Source organism: Alligator mississippiensis, chromosome 12 (assembly GCF_030867095.1).
Source record: "Alligator mississippiensis isolate rAllMis1 chromosome 12, rAllMis1, whole genome shotgun sequence".
NCBI classification, from domain to species: domain Eukaryota; kingdom Metazoa; phylum Chordata; order Crocodylia; family Alligatoridae; genus Alligator; species Alligator mississippiensis.
Window position 1 is genome coordinate 67,710,165 of NC_081835.1, and position 10,814 is coordinate 67,720,978.

At 50.0% G+C, this 10,814-nt stretch overlaps 1 protein-coding gene across 3 annotated transcripts in view; it reads left to right on the forward strand.

Annotated features, from left to right (window-relative positions):
* The window catches only part of LOC132244499 (uncharacterized), a 29,822-nt gene that overhangs the window by 12,784 nt on the left and 6,224 nt on the right, over positions 1–10,814 (forward strand). Inside the window, exon 2 of one of the 3 annotated variants that reach the window (XM_059715783.1) lies at positions 8,360–8,409. The exons of 1 other annotated variant lie outside the window; for it this stretch is intronic. The gene's annotated coding sequence lies outside the window, so the exon portion shown is untranslated. Of the gene's footprint in view, positions 1–8,359; positions 8,410–9,510; positions 9,600–10,814 lie in introns of those variants that run through there. One more of the 3 variants, XM_059715784.1, reaches the window with a different exon arrangement.

A 10,814-nucleotide genomic window follows, 5' to 3' on the forward strand; every position in this document is an offset into this window, starting at 1 on the left:
ATTTCTGTTAGCTGGGATAGCACAGCTGCTGGTATGCAAAACTATACCCCTGGGATCCGCTTCCTGAGAGATACGGCCCCTAGACCCAAATTCTTTGCCTTTTTCACTGGTTTACAGATTGTGCTAGCGTTTGTTCTACACGGTCTTCAGAAATTGTCTTAGGGATTTTCACTCCAATCTTCAGAGTAGCGTTCTTACTAGGCAAGCGTGGTTCTGTGGATTTTTATAGGAAGTATACTGGAAAAATCTGACTGAAATTGTACCAAGCACATTGTAAGTTTATCCATTGACAGTTATAAGTACCACATTCAGATACAACGTGTGAAATCCTCATCAGGACAAATGTAACGGTTGAACCTTGTCAGGTGAATTACTTAAGTTAAAGACACAAAGTTGAGTTCTCTTATACTTTGCAGTGTTTAGCTACACCTACTTTTTATCCTGTACTGCAGGTCTTAAAAGGGGAATTAATATCCCTGCATTCACAGTTACACTCTCTTTTCGGTCTCACGTTCGATGACTCGGATAAAAGGCAGTGTTAGAAAACCTTTGAGCGCTTAGTGCCCCTCTCTGGCCAAGTCCTAGGAACGCGCTCGTGCCAGTCTCTCTGTCCTTCCACTGGGTTCAGGCGGTTCTGGCGGGGATGTATTTTTCTTCACTAAGGAGTGATGGTTTAACCGAAGTTATGCCTTTAAAGCGGTCCAGTGTGAACAGTTCAGGCATCTGTCTGAGGTCAGCAACAAAGTATCCAGGAGGTTACAGTGTCTTGCCGCGGCTTGCCTGCCTTTCTGCAGCTGCTTCATTCACTTGCAACTCCGCCAACGTCATACGTGCCATCACCCGCTTACAGGTCCCCTCTGCTGCCGGCCTGGCAGACCGGGTGATCCCCGTAGTGCAGAATGACTGAGCACTGCCCTGCCCTCAGCTGCAGCAAGACGCCGAGCCTGGGCAGAACGCTTGAACCTCCCTGGAGGCTCCAGTGCTGACCTCAGGGTGGCTGGTCTCAGCCAGCAAACTTTAAAAAAGAGATTTGAATGGGAAATTCTGGTCCCCCCGGTAAGTTTATAGACGGCCACCAGGTCCCCTCCCAGCCTTCCCTTGTGGAGGCTGAACAGGTTCAGGTCCCATCGCCTCTCCTCGTAGGGCCTGCCCTGCTGCCCCCTGATCATGCGGGTGGCCTCCTCTGGACCCTCTCCATGCTGGCCACATCCCTCCTGAAGTGCGGTGCCCAGACCTGGACGCAGTACTCCAACTGCGGCCTGACCAGTGTTGCGTAGAGGGGGAGGATCACCTCCTTGGACCTGCTTGAGATGCATCTGTGGATGCACGACAAGGTGTGTTTTCCTGACGGCGTCCCCACACTATCAGCCCATGTTCATATTGGCCTCAATAATGACTCCTAGATCCTTTTCTGCCTCTGCAGTGGCGAGAAGGGAGTTCCCCAGCGTGTAGGTCTGCTGCTGGGTCTTCCTCCCCAGGTGCAGCACTTTGCACTGGTCAGTGTTGAATCTCATCCTGTTTTCATTTGCCCACCCCTGGAACCTGTCCAGGTCCAGCTGTATCCTGTCCCTCCCTTCTAGCGTGCCCACCTCGCCCCGGATCTTGGTGTTGTCTGCGAATTTGAACAAGGTGCTTTTCACCCCCTCGTCCAAGTCGCTGATGAAGACGTTGAACAGTGCGGGCCCGAGGACCGAGCCCTGGGGACTCCGCTGCCCACATCCCTCCAGGTCAAATAAGACCCGTCCACCACCACTCTCTGGGTGCAGCCCTCCAGCCAACTGGTGACCCATCTGACTGTGTAGGTGTCGACGCCACAATCCCCTAGCTTTTTAATGAGAATGGGGTGGGAGACAGTGTCAAAGGCCTTCCTGAAGTCCAGAAAGACTACGTCCACCACGACACCTGCATCCAAGGATCTTGTGACCTGGTCGTAGAAGGCAATCAGGTTGGTCTGACGGGACCTGCCCCTAATGAACCCGTGCTGGTTGCCCTTGAGCATCATCCCCGCTGCTGGCCCATCACAGATGTGCTCCTGGATAATCTTCTCAAAGAGCTTCCCCAGGATCAAAGTAAGACTAATGGGCCTATAATTGCCCGGGTCTTCCCTCCTCCCTTTTTTGAAAATGGGGACCACATTGGCCCTCTTCCAGTTGTCCGGCACCTGGCCAGAGCACCGCGAGCACTCGTAAAGCCGTGCCAGGGGCCCCGCGATGACCCCTGCCAATTTCCTCAGCACCCTGAGGTGGGGATTGTCAGGACCGGCCGATTTGAACACGTCCAGCCCCTCCAGAAGTTCCCTGACTCGGTCCTCCCTGACCCTGGGGCTGGCAGTCTCTCCTAAGCCCATCCTGAATCTCAGTGGGGTAGATGTCCCAGTCCCTGCACAAAAAAATGGAGGCAAAGAAATTGTTAAAAGGGTCTGCCTTTTTCTCTGGTGCAACCACCAGATTGCCAAGCGTATCCTGCAAGGGCCCCACATTACCCAGTGCCTTTTCATATTCCCTATATATTTAAAAAAGGACTTTTCGTTGTCCTTGATGCTAGCCCTAGTTCCGTATCTGCCTTATCCTTCCTAACAGCCCCCCTACAGACCCAAGTGGTGGGGGTATACTCCTCTTTGGTGATAGCCCCTCCCTTCCACCAGGTGTACACCTCCTTTTTGGCTTTCAGGTATTCCTGAATGCCTTTAGTGAGCCAGGGGGGCTTTTGAGCACTCTTGCCCCCTTTGATTCTCATTGGGACTGCCACCCCTTGGGCTCAGAGGATCATCTCCTTAAGGAATGACCACTCGTCCTGGGCAACCCATTCCCCTACCCTCCAGGACCCCAGGGCCTCTCCTACCAATCTCCTCAACTCATTGAAGTCCGCCCTCCTGAAGTCCAGGGCTGCTGCCTTGCTGCAGGCCCTTGACACCCTGCGCTGGAAGGTGAATTCCAGCAGGCGATGATCGCTATCGCCCAGGTGGCCGCGGACCCACAGACCCCTCATCAGGCCGTCACCCGTGGCCAGGACCAGGTCCAGCAAGGTATTTCCCCGGTGGGACTGTGCACCTCCTGGGTTAGGTGGAGGTCCTGTATCTCAGCAAGGAACCTACGTGAGCGGTCAGACCTGGCTGACTGCTCTTCCCAGCAGATGTCCAGGTAGTTAGATCACCCATGACCACTACATCCCTTGCCTTAACTGCCACCGCAAGCTGACCCGAGAATTCGCGGTCCAGCTCTTCCCCTTGGGTGGGAGGTCTGTAGTAGACCCCCACTGTTAAGTCCCTTTCCCCCGGCCCCCTTGTATTCTGACCCAGAGCACTTCAGCCTGCCCCTCCTAATGTTTGTCTGCTTCTCTCCCTCAGCGTTGCCCCCTCCCCCACACTCATCTTCTGTATTCTAATTTCTCTCTCTCTCTATATACTCTGCTTTCTGCACATTTTTCCACAGCATCTGATGTCGTGAGCTACAGCTCATAAAAGCTAGTCCTAGGTATGTATCCACTTTGGCTAGTCTATAAGATGTAAAACTACCCTGCCTTCTACTTGACTTTTATGTCCCTGCTGTGTAAACTGCCATTCGGGCTAGGCACAGACATTCAAAACGCTTTGTAACTACACCAAGATCCCAGAAAAGCAAGTACATGCCTGCAGTGGCTCACGCTAGAAGCCAGGGGGCACTAACGCAGCCCTCCCTTCCCTTCTACAGTGCTGACCTGAAGGGGGGCATGGCCAGGCCCTGGCAGGATGCTCTGATTAGGGAGGGGTCCCTCGTCCCGTCCCATCCCCCCGCAGCAGCCCAGCAGGGAGTTGATAATACAGTGTTTATCACCCCTTACTAAGTGTTTATCAGCCCACTAAGAAAATAAAGAAAACAAAATCTCTTCTCCATTAGTTCAAGCTCTTCTTAAACCACTTTTTCGAAGGAAGAAATGGAGGGACTTACCAGCTACCTGTTGATTAGTTCCAAAAAGCCCTAAGCGGACACAGTCCTGTCTGCCTTGGTCCTGTCTCCCACAGCACAGACTGTAGTCAGCGTGCAGTCTGCTAGCTAATGCTGAGAGGTGTCTGCGTAAGGCAGAGGGAACGGGGAAATCCCTCCCTAGCAGGGAGTGGGGAAGAAGGGGGAAGCCGGGCAGATGCTTGCAGTCTCTGCCAGAGATGCAGCCAGGAGCAGAGGGGAGGGGCCAGCTGTGCAGTGGAGCAGAGGGCTCTGCGCAGCCCGGAGAGCATGCCTGGATGCTGGGGGAGTCTGGTTTAACTTAAACCAGGAAGGGGTCTGGGACAGACATTGCATAAACCAGTTTGACCCAAATAATTTAAGTCTGATACTACATTCAACCAGGTTTACCTCAAACAGGTTTCAGCCATTTTCAAACTGATTTATGTGCGCTGAACATGTGTTTTGTTCCAGGTTTAAACCAGTTTCTGATCACTTAAACCGGTTTGTGTGTTATGTTTGTCCCTAGCCTTCATCATAACACTGAAGTTTTTACCTCAGTCTTACAAAAGGAGCTTGAAGGAGGAGGACTCCATTCCCATCCAAGAAACAGCCCTTCCAACAGCACAATTCCCTGAACTGATATATGGGGCCATTGATTTGATGCACCAGCAAAGGAAAGTATTGCCCTTACCTTGTGATCAGCAGGACTGTATACAGCACTGTCTGTCTTTCTGGACATTGCTGACTCTGCTTTATTGTAGATCTAACAAAAGTATGAACATCAAGGGTAATGGCTGCAGGCTAAAAGGCTGTTCATTAGCAGTCTGTTCACTCAGAGAAAAGCTCTTCAAATGATGAACTTTAAACATGGGCGACTGGTGCCACCTTAGTCAGGAGGCCATGTGCCCCCCCCAGCAACCAGTCACAACCGGGGAGCAAGAGGGTCCCCCCGCAGCCACTCCCACTGACGGGGGGCGGGGGCGGAGGCCCCCACGGCCGATTGCAAAGAGGCCATGGTGCTCCCACTCCCTGGCCGGTGCTCGCAGGGGGGGCACCAGTGCTCCCCTCAGCCCGTCACCCAAGCAGCGAGCGCAGCCTGTTAGGGGGTGCACCGGTGCTCTCAGGGGTGCATGTGCACCCCCTCTGAGTCACCACTGACTTGAAAAGCTTTATTTATAAGAGCTGCTTTTGTTCTGATAAATCCCACGGACAGCAAAGACAAGGATTGACAGTCTTTTGGTCATCTTTTTCATGAGATTTCTCTCATAGCGATGTTTTTTTAGCAGCTGCATCAGGTGCAATGTAGCATCATGGCAAGTGTAACCAGTAACTGCTTCTGTCATCTGCTATGGGCATTGGAAGGCAACTGGACAGCTGTACAAGTCTAGTGTGTGTCATGGCCTAGCCATTGCGCCGGGAGGCTCGGAGGTGACCGGCGTTCCAGAAGCTTGTCCTCCTGAATCCTGTAAAACAGGGGCCGGCAACCCCCGGCACGCAGGCCAGAGCGTGGCACGTGAGCCCATGTTGCTTGGCATGCCACAGCCAGCTCAGGCTCTGGGCAGCTGCTGCTGGTTGTGGAGCCCAGGCTGCTTGCGGCAGGAAACCAGGAGGCTGCAAGCCCTGCTGCAAGCAGCCTGGGCTCCACAACCAGCAGCAGCTGCCCAGAGCCAGGCAGCTGGGAGGCTGCAAGCGGCTGCACCGGGCTCTGCAGCCCCAGCCCAGCTGCATGGCAGCAGCGGCTGCACGCCACCTCAGGGAGCGTGGCAGGGAAGGGGCCAGGGCTGCATTGCCACGACGGATCGGGCCCCTCGCAGCTCCTCCACCATCCAGCCCTGGCACGCCAAGTCCAGCTTACTGGGTTTTTTGGCGCCTGGCCCAAAACATTGCCGATCCCTGCTGTAAAACCTTCCTTTAAGCAATGAACTTGTTTTTCTTCAACATGATGATTTCAAAACCTCTTCCTTCAGAATGGAACAAATTACAGGTAATATGTTCTTGTTTATTTTATTTTCAAGTAATTCCCTTTTGTAAGACACCTTGGGCTATAATTTTAACTCTTCTTTGAGATAAATTTAGATCTCACCACAGGATAAGGTGTAATCTGCTGTAGTCTAAACATGAGTCTGGCAGGTACCTTCACCTTACTGCTCCCAGTTTACGAGAGACCCGCCTTGGGTTGTATAAATTCCAGGTGAATGATCTGTTCCAATTCAAGTAAATGAGGATTTGTGTCTCCCCCAGAAAATGTATAAATTATTTCAGAGATGTGTTTATTAAATAAATTATGAGTTTTATACTATATACATTAGAGGTACTTTGTTAAAATCATTCCGGTACAAAGACAGAAGTTATTATGGGTAATTGTATTGTAGGCATCATATTTCTAATTCTGTTGTACTGTAGTTTTATAGTCACCGTTGAACAATTTTTTCCCTGTTGGATCTAATGTGAATTTTTGTGTCTTTCTCCACAGTTTATTTTGGAAGGAAAAGTAGTTAATTTGATTTTCTGTAGGTTCTGTGTTGAGTAACAATATATCATTTGGAGTAATACGAAAAATGCAAGAAATGTAAGTGCTGAAAAATAAGCCTAGATGCAGTTTTATGCACACAGAAGTTGTAATCATAACAGCTCTTTTTCAGTCACTGAAATAAGTTCACACTGTTTAAATAACTAAAATGGCAGTGAGATGGAGCAGTATTTACAGGTTCACACAAGTTTAGGGCTGGAAGAGACCTCGTGTGATCGCTGGGCCCAGCCCCTGCTCTGGGGAGGAAAGGCTACGGGGCCAAATAAGTGCCGCACGCTGCGCGGCCAGTCTCCTCCGGGGCGGGCGCCTGCACCACCCCGCCGGGAGTCTGGTGTCACGAACTGTGAAGAAGTTTTTCCTTAGTCTTTTCCTTATTGGAAAGACTTAGGACAGTACGAATTTAATACAACCTTAATGCTGTACTGTGAAAATGACTCACTAATACAGAATTGTAATAATGTAACTATAAATGCGTTTATGTTTCTTGCTTTTCCTGTAATGTATTACCAAAGAGGTATGTTGGGTCTCTAAGGCTTGTTACTTAATAAAAGTGTTCATAGATTGGTATCAAATATTTGATATAGTTTGACATTTTATCAGAAGTATTTCCCAAGGATTATATTCAAAATAATTATCCTGTCAAAGACATTAGCACTCATTTAAAATCTGTAGGGTACCTCCAAGACAAATCTTGGAAAAAGTCTAAAGGATTTGTCATCAACACCTGTGTTTATTGTAAAAGGCATTTGCATTTTGGATCACTTTTGCTCAGGGAAATACATCTTTCTTTTTTTGCTGCTATGATGATTAAAAAGTGATGTATTCTTAAACAAAAAAGAAAATCTAACTTCCCTTTCAAGTGCTCTTGGAAGCTACCAGTTCTCATCTGTGCTTACTGTTACCTTGTTCCTCTGGGCTTTTTTTAAATCAGTAGTCACAGAAACTAGGGCAGTTTGCCACAATGATCCCACTGGCTTGTATGTGATAGCATAGATATTCATATCACCCTTTTAATAGCATCTGCACGTGGCTCAACGCTGAGGAGCTTCAGAAATTCTTCCTGTGTCAGTCCCAGACTGGTGTTAATTAGGGCTGTGACTGGAGACGGCCATAGCAGTTACAGGCATGTCTTGCTGAAACCAGCCACGGCACAAAACGAACCATGCTGGGGAATGGGCTTTAAAACAGTAGCCCTTTGCCTGTATGGGCAAATCTTCACTTCCCTTCAGAGACCCGTCAGTGCTTCTTTCGCACATGGGACGTCTAGTTTGTGAAGCTGTTGTGTAACATGGGCAGGTGCAAAGCAGTAAAAGTTGGAGGTTGCTGTGTGGTTGAGTTCAGGAAGTGACTGTACGTTTGTGCTGCGCTGACTCCCATCTCGGATCTCAGGGTAGGATATGATTTTGTTTGCTAAACCCCCCCCCCAGCTGAAAGGGCTGGGCGACTCTTTGCGTATCAAGTGCTGCCGTTAGGGCTGGAGGGACGGCCACCCAAGCGGTGGTCTTGTCTACCCCTTGGACAGCCCCATTTGCTCTGTGCACTTGCGCAAGCAGGGGTTGCTATTGAGGGCGTGATCAGGGTCCGTGGTTTATAAAAGTGGAACCGAGGGCTTTGCTTTGGTGAGGCTGCTGTAGGCCTGGAGACGTGCAAATGCAAGAGCACTTTGCTCAGCCCTTTTACACCCTGTTGAGACAGCGACGTAGTTTCTTGCAGGGTCTGAGGTAGCCCAGTTGACTCACGGTCGCACGTCATCTCGTTGTCTCGTCTCCCAGCCACTCTCGAGAGGGTGGCGGAGATGTCGGTCTGTTGAGGTACATGCACTTCCTCCTTATGGCAGAAGTGCTTCAAGCTTGTTAGGGCTGGACATAGCTTACTTTCCCGCTTCTCTCTTACCTTTTCTCTGCAGTCCTTCAGGAACCAGAGAGACCCCAAGCGCCGTCCCAGGGAAGGAAAGCGGTGAGTCAAGCAGGAAACCTCTCACAAGGTCACCGGGGATTTGATCATCCCACCCAACTCTTAGCAGTTTTTGTTTGTTTGTTAATTTGGATTTGTCCCCTTTCTTCCTTAAATTGGAAGGAAAATATTTTGCAGCTATTGTGAAGAAATGGTAGTGATTGTAGTTAAAACTGCCTATGGCTTTGTTTAATGGCTGATTTTTTTTCAAAGTACATTTAGATCCTTGGATATACTTCAATTGTCCTGAAAACTGTGGTGCTTCCTGGTAGCCCAGGGCAGAGGGAATGCCGTCACCTTGCAGTAGCATTGCTGGTGTGGGGGGCTGTGAGGATGATGGCCCCGAATGCTGGTTGGGGTTGGGGGAGGGGATTGGATTGGAAATTACAGCTCCTGCCTATTGTGACTGGAACACAGCCTTGACTGGCAGCATGGGCGAGATGCTGGTGGGCATCTGGCACCAGCGCCTGCTTGCACTACGCTCCTAGCATCAGGAGAGAAATCCACAGGCCCCCAGCAGGAGCAGCTGGCTCCAGGAAACGTGGGGGAGACTAGGAAAGGAGTGACACCAAGCCAGGCAGCAGTCTGTCCTATGGCGGGAGGAAGCACTATGCCCCGTCAGGGCAGCTCCTTGCCAGTGCTGCAAACCTACTGCTGCACTTAAAAGTGTGGGTCCCTAGTAGAGAGAAGATGTCAGTGCTTCGGCACAGACGCATCTGGGTGAAGCCGAGAGCAGCGGTCTGCGGTGCTCTCAGATGTGAATTCTTCTCCTACTCTTTCCTGTTTGCTTTTATCCAAGCCTTCCAGGTACTTGCCAGGAAACTTCATTCAGCTGCCACCAGCTTGGTCTCACTACAGGTGGGCCAGGAGTTTGGGGGCTGAAACCTGGCGTTGGTCTCCAGCAGGGGCCAGAGTCCTCCCCGACCATATCAGTTAGACTTCCGGGTGTCGGCTCCTCCGGGGACAGAATTGCACAAGCATGAGTCAGAAGCAAGGGCTATCTCTGCTTTCCAGCTATAGTGACGAGATGGGTTGTCGAGAGGTCAGGGATGGCAGAGAGCAGCTCTGTATTCAGCCACCCAGTGCTTGCTGAGTGCAGCGCAGCAATTTGCTTGCTTGCTGTAGCACCCGTCAGTCCACATCAGCATGTGAACCTCCTACCCTGGGCACTGACAGAGATTACAGCCAAAGAGGTGAGGTGCAGCACAGAAAACAATGGGTGGGGAGGATGCAGTGTAGCGGTGACAAGACACTGTGTTTGTGCTGTAGAGAAAAGAGGAAGGATATTAGTGCATGTGGCCACCCCAGCCCTTAGTGTGTTTCAAGAGGAAATACAGATAGAAATGTTTTGGGTTTCTATGAGTTATTTGTATTATAAATCCTGTCTGCAAAGAAGCACTTTGCACTGTGCCTTAAATCTAATACCCTCTTCACAAATTACAAATGATGAGCCTTGTAAGAGCCCATCATTTATTCTTGTAAAGTGCATGTAGAGACGTTTGGCGAAGCTGTTTTGCAGGCTGGGTTGTTCATTTAGGTAAGACTTTAAAAACAAGCTAGTGCTATTTTTATAAAGGGAGGGCCAGTAAAATAACAGTAGTAATGACACTGTTTTGTGTTGTACCAGAGCTCTTCCTTTTTGAGAGAGACAAATCCGAAACATGCAGAGAGGAGCCAGGGGGGATGTTAAAGACTACAGTTTCACAGGCAGGAAAAGTAGTTTCTTAGGGCTGCTTCCAGTGTGATGCTAGAAGAACTGGAGGGTCAAGAGAGGCGTAATTATTGCAGTGCTGATTCTTTAGCATAGAAAACAGAAAAATGTCAATGCATTTTGATTAGCTCAAGGGGGCAGGGGCAGGGCAGGGCAGGGCAGTCGGATCAAAAGCTCTGCGCTGTGGGTTCTGCACCAGTGTGGTTGCCTAAGGTTGCCAAGGGCTTTACAGCCCATCCTTCTTTAGATGTTACGTTGAGTGACCACGGTCTTGCGGGGGTACAGTATGTGTGCTGAACCCCCCACAAAGACATTGGTATTGCTTTTGTGGCATGCCTGTAGTGCCAACCACACACGGGCTAGCAGTGCTGTTCTCGTAGCGTTTTCATCCTGGCAAGAATGACCTGACTTACGAGCTGCCCCAGTGGGTGGAAACCCTTCTGCCCTGTGCCTTTGGGCTTGCTGTCACTGAAAGAAGGGGGTATTGGGTGCTGGATCTTGCTCCCAGGCTCCTGAATTTTATCAGATGAGCATCTAACATAAAATACAGAAGCTGCTCACTGTAGCAAACTGCTCAAACAGAGAAAATGGTGTAGTTTAACACAGGCTCCTTTGACAAAGCCTTTCTGATAGACAGGTAAAGGAACATAGTAAGTTTTGCTTCCAGAAAGATGAGGAGAAACTGTCATTGACTGCA